Source organism: Phascolarctos cinereus, unplaced genomic scaffold (assembly GCF_003287225.1).
Source record: "Phascolarctos cinereus isolate Bilbo 61053 unplaced genomic scaffold, phaCin_HiC Scaffold_4;HRSCAF=312, whole genome shotgun sequence".
NCBI classification, from domain to species: Eukaryota; Metazoa; Chordata; class Mammalia; order Diprotodontia; family Phascolarctidae; genus Phascolarctos; species Phascolarctos cinereus.
The window spans coordinates 546,121,132-546,134,913 of NW_027555847.1; positions in this window are offsets into that span (position 1 = coordinate 546,121,132).

Sequence of the window (13,782 nt, forward strand, 5' to 3'; positions counted from 1 at the left end):
AAATAGCAATTCAACTTTCATAGTTCTTTCTTTGGATGTGGATAGCATTTCCCATCACGAGGCTTTCGGAGATGTCTTAGATCCTTATATTGCTGGGAAGGGTTAAGTTTATCAATATTGGTCATCGCACAACGTGGCTGTTATTGTGTACAACGTTCTCCTGGTTCTGCTCACTTCACTCTGCATCAGACCATACAAGTCTTTCCAGGTTTTTCTGAAGTCAGCCTGGTCATCATTTCTTATAACATAATAGTATTCCATTATATTCATATACCACAACTTCAATTTCCAATTCTTTGCCACCACAAAAAGAGCTGCTATGAATATTTTTGTACATGTGGGTCCTTTTCCCATTTGTATGATCTCTTTGGGATATAGCCCTAGAAGTGCTATTGCTGGCAAAGGGTATGTACATTTTTGTAGCCCTTTGGGCATAGTTCCAAATTGCTCTCCAAAATGGTTGGATCATTTCACAACCCCACCAACAATGCATTAGTGTTCCAATTTTCCCACATCTTCTCCAGCATTTATCATTTTCCTGTTTTGTCATGTGATATGGTACCTCAGAGTTGGTTTGGTTTGAATTTCTATAACCAATAGTGATTTAGAGCATTTATTCATAAGACTATAGATAGCTTTAATTTCTTCATCTGAGAACTGCCTGTTCATATCGGAAGGAGAACTTTTAATTCACATCAGGGATGAGACTTCCCTATACAAAAAGGGGAAACTGGTAATGCATCTTTGGGGCTGCTGTTTTACCACTACCCCAATTCCAGACTTGGATTTGGAAGAATGTAGCATGCCACGCTCATCTCTAACCTTCCTGCAGGCTTGGTTGGTTATATAGGCTCTCTTTTAATCAGTTTTGGACATATAAGCAAAGGAGTTTAATAAAGTAGTATCAATGAGGAAAGATCCAATAAAGCATTTCCCATATCAACTTGGGGCATACCCCTTCATAAATTTCCATACACTATCAGTGGTAAGAGTATAGGTCATAGAAGGAGAGGCATATCCCTAGGGAATAACGGCTCAGGACAACAATGTTACTGGGGATGTGGTCTTTGTTTGCTCCTCTAGATACTGCCAGGCTTTGCCCCCTTGTGCATGTGATGTGGAGCTTCTGTTTGCTTTCAGGGTCAATTAATGTCATTGGCTATGGTGCTATTTCTTCCTCTTAAGTAGAGTAGTCTCTGCAAAAAGGTAGGAAATTGTCCCTTCCCTTTGACCCAGACACTAGTTCTATACCCCAAACAGATCAGAGAAAAAAGAAAAAACTCAGATGCATAAAAATGTTTATAGTATCTCTTTTTGTGGAGGCAAAGAATTGGAAATTCATGGGATGCCCACCATTTGAGGAATGGCTGAATAAGTTACATGAATGTGATACAAAACTACATGTGCTGTAAGAAATGATAAAGGAGATGAACTTGGTGATTCCTGAGTTTTGAGATAGTTATTTTGGAGTTCTTTCAGAAATAGTACCAGGCTTGATGTCACTTTCATTAAATTCATATTTTTTAGACCATTTGGTTTGGAGTTACTATAGTTTCAGGCAGTGTCTTCTCATCTGTATCTTACAATCATAGAATCTCATTTCTAACTCTGATAAAAACAGAATGACCAGCCACAATTCCAAAGGACTCTTAATGAAATATGCTATCCACATCCACATAGAGGTGGACTTAGATGGCAAATTGAAGCATATGCAGGGAAAAGGATTTATTGTTTGGGAAAAAGTGGTATACTGTTTCAATCTAACCTTATATGATTAAAGACTGACTCCAGTAACATTTAGGAAAGGTGAAGATGGCTAGAAGGTGGTAGTGGTGGCGTGGGGGTTTATTCCCCTACATCCTGGATCCACCGAAACCATTTTTATTTTGGGTTACCACACCCAGGACTTGTGATGGATCCACCCAAGCTTCTACTTTGGGTTCCTTAGTGCTTGGGCCCAACCCAAATTTTATTGAATGTTTACATTTAATCATTTCTATCTCAGTCTACCTTGCTTTCAAGTTGCCCTGTCTCTTCAACTTAGCTTAACTGTGTATGTTGTGATAATGGAGTGGTTTGCCGTTTCCTTCTCCAGCTCGTTTTACAGATGAAGAAAAGTGACTTGCCCAGGGTCACACAGTAAGTGTCTGAGGCTGGACTTGAACTTGTCTTCCTGACTCCAGACCCAGTGCTGTATCCACTGCACCACCTAACTGCCCCAAATCAGGAAGACCTGAGTTCAAATCCCACCGAACCCTATCTCTCCCCTATCCAGTCAGCTCCAGGATCAAATAACCGGTTCTCTGCTGGGCATTTAGAGCTCTTCACAATTGACTTCTTTCTATCTTTCCCGACTTCTTGAAATTTTCTACCTTCCAACCACTCTATGATCTAGCAGCACTGGCCTACTTGCTCTCCTTTGAACATGACATCATCTCTACTCTCCTTTGCATCCCTTTGCATGACACTGGCTGTGGCCCCTACCCACAATGTTCTCCTCTGCCTCTTAGTTTTGTTTCTTTTAAAATCCAGCTCAAATACTAACTTTTGCAAAAGGCATCTCCCAGTTTATTGTTGTTGCTGTATTTTGGAGTCAATTGGGGTTAAGTGCCTTGCCCAGGTCACACAGATAGTAAGTGACTCAGGCCAGATTTGAACTCACAAAGACAAGTTTTCCTGACTCCAGGTCCGCTGCTTTATCCACTGCACCACCTAGCTTCCTAATGATTAATAACCTTCCTCTCTTGAATTGCCACCCATCTACTCTGAATATATCTTTTCTGTATCTAGTTATTTGCTGTATTACCATTAGAATGAAAGCTCCTTAAGGGCAGAGAATGTTACTGCCTTTCTTTGTATCCCTAGTGCTTAGCACAAGATTTGACAAGTATTAAGTGCTTAATAAAGGCTTATCAACTGTCTGACACAACACTACACTACCTTATCCTCTTCCATAGACATTCAATATATATTCTATTCCCAGCTTCTCTATTAATTTTTTAAGTGTCCCAGGAAAATTATTGCATGACTTCTTTTGACTGGATCACTTAATAATCTCAGGAATTAGGGATACATGGGAGCATTCTTGTAATTTCTTTAAATAAATAGCTTTACTAAGTATAACAAAGCTGCAGGGGAAACAACAGTTCTCTATACATAATACATGTGTATCTCCTTATTGAGGCGTATATGTACATATTATTTCAACTACTGGGACTTTAATTTGAAAGTCAATTTTAATCACCACACACTGCATATCTATAATATTGCATAACACTCTGACATATAAATTTTTTTTGTTTTTTTCATTTTTTGTTTTTAGGCAATTGGGGTTAAGTGACTTGCCCAGGGTGACACAGCTAGTAAGTGTCAAGTGTTTGATCTGAGGCCGGATTTGAACTCAGGTCCTCCTGACTTCAGGGTTGGTGCTCTCTCCACTTGGCCACCTAGCTGCCCTACTACTCCCCCATATATAAATTGTTAAGGGGTCCTCTGGACTTGTCCTTTTTAGTTGCCACATTTTCCAGAAACATTGGGCCCAGAGTATGCAAGAGGCCCTGAATATGTCAAGGACAAAGTCTCCCTCACCCCAGCTGACATAATTCATTGAGACTTGTTTTAACCTATCACACCTCCATACTATTGTGAGCAAGGAAGCTGGGTCCTCACTCTGAGGCAGTTTAGGTTAACTTTGCCTCCAGGTGAACTGATCTCAGACCCAGTCTTTGGGTCTTTGGGGCAAGAAGAATAAAAAAGTGGTTTCTAAAATTTGGCAGAGACCTCCTGATTCAAGGAACCACCTTGATGTGGCTTTTATCTGAACTGCTTATTAAATATCTCAGAAATTACTTTTACCTGAGGGTATTGAAATATGCTTTGGGTAAAAATACTTCATTTTCAGAGAAATTAATATTATACCATTGTATTAATAAATAATTATCAACTTGTGATCCACATTTTTTTCCCCTTTTTATTATGTTTTGGCCAGCCCAACTGCTGAAAAGGTCAGTCAGTCTCACAGATGACTGGTGAAATTGCTTCTAAACCTCAAAGTACTTGCTCATTAACTTTAGTCAGGACCCCACCCAACTGGGAGACCTAATTTCTGTTTAGAGTACAAACAGAATCCAATCTGGGGGAGCTTTTGCCTGGGGGAAGATGCCCCTGTCCTTGTTTCCATCCATTAGAGGTTAGGGTAACCAAGTTTCTGAAGGAGGAAACAAGCCAGAGAGGTCTGGATGGAAATGGCTCCCCTATCCAGATTGCTGGAGGCTGTTGAGTCTCATGATCAAGCCAAGTTCCCAGCTAATGGAGCTGAAGACTTTTAGCCCACCTTCTCATCAAATGTCCACTAATCAAGGTTGATTTCCACCTGTCAGGGAAGTTCCCGTTCAGAAGGGATTTAAAGCATTTCAGGGTCTCCGTTGGCTACTTTGGCTACCAAGAAAAACCACTGACCATCAATTAATTGATTACTGGCTAGCCTAATTAATAAATTAATTGTTAATCGCCCAGAAACTCTACCTCTTGGAGTTTTAATTCATCATAATTTGACCCTTTGGGCTGTGAGTGATCCATTGTACCAGATGTGGAACAGGGACTGATATACTGGCTCTCCCATACATGCAAAGAAACATGCATGTACATTATAAAGTTAAGTAACTTGATTTTTTTAAAGACTCTGTCATAGTCAAAGAGCCTCTCTGTAAGTTTTCTCCTCCTCCTAGCTGATATCACCTTTTGCTGCCCTTTTATAAAAATTTGACAATCCTATTCTGAGATGGGAAAGAGTTCCCCTGGGCAATCTCTGGTGTTTCTCTGCCTGTGACATCAGAGATGAGGGACCAGTCATACATGTCTACTACATCTGGATTGCAATAATTCATTTCATTATACCTGACTTGTGTTTTATACATCAGTTTCTTATTTGGTGTACAGGGATATAGCTGTGGTTTTTTGTGTTGTTTGTTTTGTTTTGTTATTGGAAGAGATATCCTGACTCTGAGGGACGTAAGTGATCAATTTTGCTTTTTGTAAAATACATATATGCATATGTAATTTTTAAATAGCTGAATTAATAAGTAAGATCTTTGATCCCCTGCTAGGCTCTATGTGTCTTAGAAACTTATTCGACTTCACCTATGGAATTTGAGTTAGCATTTGTCACGTAAAATCTCAAGAGAAAGCATCAGCCCTTAAGAGAATAATCCAGGACCATTCTTTTGCCATTTGCCAGGTAATTCAAGAAACATAACTCCTTGGGAAGATTTATGCATATGTCACTTGAATGTTTCCTGTAAGTTTTAACTGTCCTTTGTTTTTGTCCCTAAAACCTGCAGAGATTAATTATAATAAAATATAATACAAATATTAATATTAACAAATAAAAATAAAAATAAAATAAAATAATATAATAAAAACATTAATTAAGCTCTTACTAAATGCCAGGTCCAATGCTAACCTCTAGTGATAGACATGCAAGCAGGCAAGGCAGTTGTTACACTCAAGGGACTACTGGGGGGAAACCACATAAGGGAACTAAAATGTAGGTTTGGGGAGGGGGAGGCAGTTGACATGGAGGAGAAAAAGAAGTCCAAAGACTCCAGTCAGAAATGGGGTAGAGATTTGCTGGAGCTCTACTGAAACAGTACTCTAGTCCTCTGGTTAGCAACCAGGAAACCATGTCCTCAGGGGTGGTTGGTTGGTTGGCTTTTGGCCTTTGCTCTCAAAGAGGACCAAAATGACAACACTACATGGGAGTCAAGGTACATACAATGTGCCCAACTGTGGCTGATCAGACCAATACGAGCTTGGAAGGCTGTACCACGGGTCAGGCAAAGGTAGTCCACATAAAAATTTGGAGTGGAGACATCTCTTAATTTGCATATGTAACATTTCTTTTGAGCTATTGCCAATTTTGCTTCATTCATAGAGCAGTGTCTTCATTGATGCAGGCACACTATACTGGGCAGTCCTGGTCTCTGTGTCCTACCCTTGATTCCAAAGTTCTTCAGAGAGACCTTGAGGGTGTTGTTGTATGGCTTCTTCTGACCTCCATGTGAGTGCTTGCATCATGTGAGCTCTCCATAAAACAGTCTTTTAGGCAAACATACATTTAGCATTTAAAAAGTGTTGCCAGCCCATTGGATTTGCACTCTCTACAGTAGAGTTTGAATGCTTGGCAGGTTAGCTCAAGAAAGGACCTCAGTGTCCAATGCCTTATCTCGTCAGTTGATCTTCATAATATTCCTAAGACAATTCAAATGGAAGTGTTTCAGTTTCCTGGCATGGTTCTTATATGCTGTCCAGGTTTCACAGGCATACAAAAATGAGGTCAGCACAACAGCTCTGTAGACCTTCAGTTTTGTTGGCACTCTAATACTTCTTCTCTCCCACACTTTCTTTTAGGGTTCTATTCTCCATATGCTGTAACTAATAGTTTCATGTATGGATGGTGCAATGCTGGCTGGTGGAGAACCTGTTTTCTTGGTGTTGTTGGGCCAAAATTAACACAAGAAGCAGACAATCAATCCATACTTTGCTGCATCTCAGTCTCAGAGGCTGCCTGGTATGCACAATCATTTGTAAACAAAAAATCATACACCAGAGACAGAGCCAAAGTGATGGAGAAAAGGCATGAACCTGCCTGAGCTCTTCCAAATTTTCCCTCCAAATATCCTTAAATAATGCCTCAAAACAAATTCTGGAGCAGCAAAATCCAGGACAGGGTGAAACAATTTTCTCAGTCTAAGACAAGTTAGAACATCAGCAGAAAAGGTCTGTTACACCAGAGGGAGAGTGAAGCACAGTTCTGTGCAGTCTGCACCCCAGCAAACTACCTGTAGGCCTTGGGGGGTCACTGAATCAGTGGCCACAGAAGTGGTTTCCAGATCTCTCAGCCCACAAATGCTAAGAGGTCAGACAACTGGTCAGAAAGAGATTACAGGGCTCCCTTTGATGGCACCAGGGTCAGGACTCTGTTGCATTGCCCCTATTAGATCTGGATTGCATTCCTGGTTCTCAGTCCTAGAATGAGAAGGAGCAGTAATAGCACACTAGAACTTGCAGCCACAGGGGAGCTAGGACCCTACTCACAGTTCCAGGGTTGAAAAGAGTGCTTGTGGTCCCTCACAGACCAGAGCACAGAACAAGAGAGTAGTAAACACACCTCTCCCTTGATCACAACCCTTACAAGAACCAAAAACTTACAGGTCCCCAGAATTACTTCTGAAAACAGCTACACAAAAACCTGAAGCTTGGACAGTGAACTCTCGACTCTGGAAGCAGAGCCCCACTTTAGCATAGAGGTAAAAGTCAAGAATTAGGCTGGAAGAATGAGCAAACAGCAGAAAGATCCTGACTATTGAAAGTTACTATGGTGACAAGAAGATCAAAACACAAACTCAGAAGACAACAAAGTCAAAATTCCTATATCCAAAGCCTCAAAGAAAGCTATGAATTGTTCTCAGATCATGGAAGAGCTCAAAAATGAATTTTAAGAATCAAGTAAGAGAGGTAGAGGAAAAATTGAGAAGAGAAATGAGAGTCATACAAGAAACTCATGAAAAAAGAGTCAACAGCTTGGTAAAGGAGGCACAAAAAATACTGAAGAAAATAACACCTTAAAAAACAGAATAGACAAAATGGTAAAAGAGGGACAAAAAAAAAAATCAATGAAGAAAAAAACAGAATTGGCCAAATGGAAAAAAGATATACATAAATTTACTGCAGAAGAACTCCTTAAAAAGTAGAATTGGATGGAGCAGTTAGGTGGCTCAGTGGATATAGCTCCAGCCTTGGAGTCAGGAGGACCTGAGTATAAGTCTGGCCTCAGACACATGATACTCACTAGCTATGTGACCCTGGGTAAGTCACTTAACCCTGATTGCCTCAAAAAAAAAAAAGTAGAATTGGCCAAATGAAAAAGGAAGTCCAAATGCTCACTAATGAAAATAATTCCTTAAAAATTAGAATTGGGCAAATGGAAGCTATTGACTTGATGGGATATCAAGAAACAATAAAACAAAATCAAAAGACTGAAAAAATGGAAGAAAATGTGAAATATCTGATTGGAAAAACAACTAACCTGGAAAATAGATCCAGGAGAAATAATTTAAGAATTATTGAACTACCCAGAAGCCATGATCAAAAAAAGAGCCTAGACATCATCTTTCAAGAAATTAGCTAGGAAATTGCCCTGATGTTCTAGAACCAGAGGGTAAAATAGAAATTGAAAGAATCCACTGATCACCTCCTGAAAGAGATCTCAAAATGAAAACTGCAAGGAATATTACAGCCAAATTCAAGAGGTCTCAGATCAAGGAGAAAAACGTGCAAGCAGCCAGAAAGAAACAATTCGAACATCATGGAGCCACAGTTAGGATAACACAAGTTTTGGCAGCTTCTACATTAAACACCATATCAACATTTCTTTGAAGCCACACTGGCTCTCATGCAGATGATTATCTTCCAGGTGCAGGATCAGCCTGTTAAGGAGGGCTCTGGTAAGAATCTTGCCAGCAATGACTAAGAGAGAGAGTCCCCTGTGATTGTCACAGGACAATCTATTTCCTTTGCCTTTATAGAGATGGACAACAGAGGCATCTTTGAACTCCTGGAGGATAATTTCCTCTTGTCATATAACCCAGAAAATTTCAGTCAGCTTTTGTATGAACACTGGACCTCCCACCTTGTAAATCTCAGCTGGAATAGAATCAGCACCAGGTTTGCCACAGGAGAGGAGCCTAATGGCATTCAAAACCTCTTCCTCAGTTGGAAATTTGTCTAGAGAGGGATTGACTTCAACCTGAGGTAAATGGTCAGTGGCTTCAGCATTGATTGATGACAGTCTGTGGAGAACACTATGGAAGTGTTTGGCCCATTTCTCCAGGATCATGTCCTTCTCAGTAATCAATGTGGCTCCATGAGCAATGACTGGTTGAGATTCACCACATGTCTTTGGCCCATAAAGAGCCTTCAGGGTATCATGAAAGCTCTTTGGATTGTTATTGTCAGTATAAAACTGAATTTCATCTGCCTTCTTACTGAGCCAAGAATTCTATATCTCCCAGCATTGCTTGTTCTTTACTTTTGATGTTTTTAAATGCTGCCTTCTTAGAGATGGAGGAACTATTCTGCTGGTAAATCCTGTGGAGTTGTTGTTTTTCATTTATCAGCTTCTGAATTCTCCCATCTTTTTCATCAAAAGTCTTGATGTTTGCAAGTGTTCTGACCCAGATGAATAAATGCAGTGCTAGACACCAGATCTCTGAAAGCTGCCTACTCCTTTTCTGCTCCACTGTTGCCAACCACACTTGTTGGCCCAACTTTCCCTCCAATTTAGCAACAAACTGTTCCCACTCAGGGGAGCTCAGCTTTTGTTGAATGTGAATATTTAGCTTGGAGAGGATAAGTCTCTGATCAGTCCAGCACTCTGTGCCACACATTGCCTTTGTTACTCTCGAATCCTGTCTGTCTCTTCTCCTTACAATGAGTAGTCTGTTAAATGTCAATGACTGCTGCAAGGGTGTATCCATGAAGTTTTTTTTGTGTTTAGGTAAAAGGAAGATGAGTGATGAGAAGGTCATGAAATGCACAAGTCTTTAATAGTAAGTGACCATTGCTGTTGCTGTTGCATTTTGCCCAAGGACTGTTATAAGCCAATCATGTAGCCAAGATTAGAAGGAAGGCAGAAAATTGAGGGAAAAGTTTCATAAACAATCTTTCTGATAAAGGCTTCACTAAAAGCAATGGTATGGGTGATCTTTTGATTTGCACATAAATTAGATTTAAGTGAGGCAGACTTGTACAAAGTCATCAGTTTCACTCTCTTCTAGAGTCATCAAAGTCCAGTGGCAAAACAAAAGTCAAAAGGACTGATGATGGCTCCAGGATGCAGGGGATGACCTCGGTGTCTTCAAAGTCTAACCAAGCTCTAAGTGCTCCACAGCGCCTGCTTTAGTCACCTTCATAGACATTGGAACAAATTGTTCTCACTTGCCCATTCTGCTGGGGTATGGGTGGTTAGTATGTGTCTAAATCCAATACAATAGAACAGAGCCTGGAAGAGAGGAAGCCACAACTCCTTTCCAGCTCACTCTCCTCTACCAAATGACCTAATACATTTCTTTGTAAAACAATTTCAGATTTGGAGGTTTGTTCTCACAAAGAACACATATTTTCTTTCCTTTCTTTCTTTTTCTTTTTTTCTCCCTTTGGATAAGACTAGTTGGAGAATTTGTTTTGTGGATTATACATATTTGTAATAGATTTTTTTTTCTTGCCTTCTCAGTGGAAGTGGAAGGGGGCAGGGAGAGAGCGATTTTGAATGGGAAAAAAAAATTGAATTCTTAAAAAGAGAGGAAAAAAATAATGAGAAAGTGCTATTTTTGTTTAAGGCCCTGAAGTGTTTTGCAGCTGTCTTAGAAAAGTAGCAGGTAGCCTTACAGCAGCAGAAAACCTCCCTTCGTGGGCAAAAAACCCCTCCTGGCTTTTCTTCCATGGCTGGTCTGTCTTGATCCTGTATGTTAAGAGTCTTGGGCAGAAAGCTTTCCATCTGCAAGAAGAGCTCAGAGCACTGGGATGTTAAGCAATGTGTCCAGTGCCTCCCAGCCTATGTGTGTATCAGAGGAAGGTATTTAATTTTGAAGTTTTCCTGACTACAATGCCAGCCCTTTAACCCTACAGCAGCATTGGTTGTTGTATATCAGTCATTTATCAGCTTTGAGGTAGATGTTTTGGAATTCTCTCAGAAACAGTACCAGGATTGATGTCACTTTCATATTTCATATTTTTTCATCAGTTTGTTTGGAATACTTGTATGGGAGTTACTATAATTTGAGGCAGTGGCTCATCTTGGAATCACAGAATCTCATTTTTCTTTAAAAAAGCAACTAGAAGTTTAGGGCTTTTTTATTTTTTAGTTTGTGATTCAAGACTGATTTATTTCTCTGGCTAAGCAGTTGCAACGAAAAAAAAATGTATTTCATGCACTAAAGAAATAGCAGTGTTACTTGAAATGATTTTTTTTACCCCATGACAGGCTATAGCGCAAATCTCTCCCCCTCACAATCATTGCTAGAAAACTCCTTAAATATGAACCTCTTCTTCTCTTGTTTTTTTTTCCAGCTTATTTTCTTCTCTATATAGAAACTTAGTAGATTCAGAAACAAAGATGACATCTTTAAGAACTCTGAAGTTCTTGAGACAATTTCACCAAAAGGTAATTTCCTTTTCTTTTTTTATACTTCAGTCATTTTACAAGTAGGACATTAAAAAGGTTAATCTCTAAGCAGTCCAAACTGCAGGTTACAATCCTTAGTATCACATGTTGTAAATATCTAAATTATCATTCAGTTAAGATGAAAGAATATGCATCAATTCATTTTTTTCCTTCCAATTTTGTCTTTCTTTCTTTTTTTTTTCTTAGGCAGTTGGGGTTAAATGACTTGCCCAGAATCACACAGCTAGTATGTCTGAGGTCACATTTGAACTCAGGTCCTCCTGACTTCAGGGCCAGTGCTCTATCCACTGTGCCACCTAGCGGCCCCTTTTCCAATTTTGAAGTATAGGTTTTAACAGTATAACATACTGTCTCACTGGTGCCCATGTTTTTCACCTTGAAAAATTGAGGATATTTATTTTTGCATATTCATTGTCTAAAGCCTATTATTTAGCAGTTAAGAGAGCATTCTTCACTTAGCAGAGACTTTCAGTCCAGTGGATGATCCAGAAGCCAGACTGAAAAGGAGTATAAAACCTGTAGGTTTAGAAGTGAATTTGGAGTGATCTCTGATTAGAGACTTCTGAATCAAACAAGGGATAGAGGTGAGCATAAAAGAGAATATAAGCAATTTTTCTTATATTAAAATTAAAAACTTTTTCATGAATCAGATCTCTGCAGCTAGAATAAGGGAGAAAATGCTATTTGGTTAAAAAAAAAAGAAAAAGAGAGAAAGAAAGAAAGAAAAAAGAAAAGAAAAAAAAGAAAGAAGAAAAAGAAATCTTTGCATCAAAAATCTTTTGTAAAGCTGAGAATCCAAGACATGGAAGACCAAGAATTATTCTCTAGCAAATAAATGGACAAAAGGTATTAACAATTTTTTAAACTAGAAATAATTTTTTTGTTTTCTTACTTAATGGTGTTTAAATTTTTAAAAAAGCTTTTTTTTTGGTGAATTTGACAAACATCAAATAATTTGGGCATTTCCATACACATAGTAAAGCAGAAAAAAAAGTTATACATGGTGCTGTGAATGGCTATTCTGTATAGCTTCTTTTTCTTTTTAAATATGAACTTCATCTGATACATTCAAAGCTGTCCTGACTGCCCCTGATTTTTCTGCCCTTCCTTCTTTCTGTTCTCTTCTGTGTCTTTTAAAAAAAGTGGTTCAATGAACCACTTTAATTTCTTTTCTTTTTCTTTTAATGTTTAACTTTGAATTCTTCCCCTTTGACCTCCTCCCGACTGGGAAAAAAAAAAACAAGTCAGCAACCCTGGTAAGAACTATGCATAATGAAGCAAAATAAATGCACTGTATGGTGGGATTGTTGTCTGCCAGTACTTAGCACTATATTTCTATGAATAGAGTCAAGATATATTAACCTTTTGAAAAATTATAAAAAGGCACATCACACTACTGCCTTATCAAGCTGGTGATCAACTAGAACTGGGAATGGAAGCTTAGATTTTTTCTTATGAACTCTTGACAAGCTACATGTACTTTACAATGTCTTCTAGAGTTGATTTGTTGCACCTAAATGCAAGACTTAACACATAATTCTTCAAAGTAATACCAGTTTTCACTCACTGTTCTGTCTTTTGAGGTACACACAGACAATGTGGTGTATTAGATCTTGATTTGGGAGCCAGAATTCTGGGTTCTAAAACTGGTTCTCACACTAATTCATCCTGTGTTCTTAGTGTGGGCCTCTAGTTACCTCATCTGTAAAATGAGAATGTTGGCATAGACAGTCTTTAACTCTGAGTTCTGTCTGGTTCTAAGATTCCATTATTACTTCATGAATCAAGTGGAATTTTCTTGTATTCTTTTTTAATCTCCTACAAATTTTTAATCTTCCTACAAATATCAAAAAAGAAACTATAGCATAATTTTTTAAAAAAATCAAACCTGAATAATGTTAATGCATTTGTATTTCAGATCTCATTCTTTGTTATTTTAACACCTCATATCAGAATGGGAACTTATCAATGTCTCAGTCTCATCATGGAAGAACTGATTGAGAGCCTTCTGGCACTCTCAGTGGCCTTCCTATTCCTAAGAAAGTACATGTTAAATGATTTGTTTGGGTGGAAAGATCACAGTGATGAAAACATGACAGACTAAATAGCAAAGGCTTATTTTTGCTTTGTATACTTTGTATCTGGTAGGCGTACATTCATCAATCAGGAAATTGGGGCCTCAGGATGTAGATATCTTCAGGGTGATACAGCAGCTGGTTAGGAGGAGAAGAAGAAGTCCATCTCTTTTCCCACTAATAACTTCATAAATCAAATGTCCATCAACATCCAAGTGAGCACATAGCAACTGAAATAATAGATTAGACCAGGCATGGAGAACCTAGGGCCTCCAAGCCACATTTGGCCTTCTAGGTCTTTGGATTCAGCCCTTTCACTAAGCCCAAGTTTTACAGAAGAAATCCCCTTTTATTAAGGGGATTTGCTCTTTGAAGTTTAGATTGAAAGGGAGGTACTTGAGGAGCTAGAGGACCACGTGTGTCGCCTTGAGGCCCCACCCCTGGATTAGACCCTCCATAGTTTCC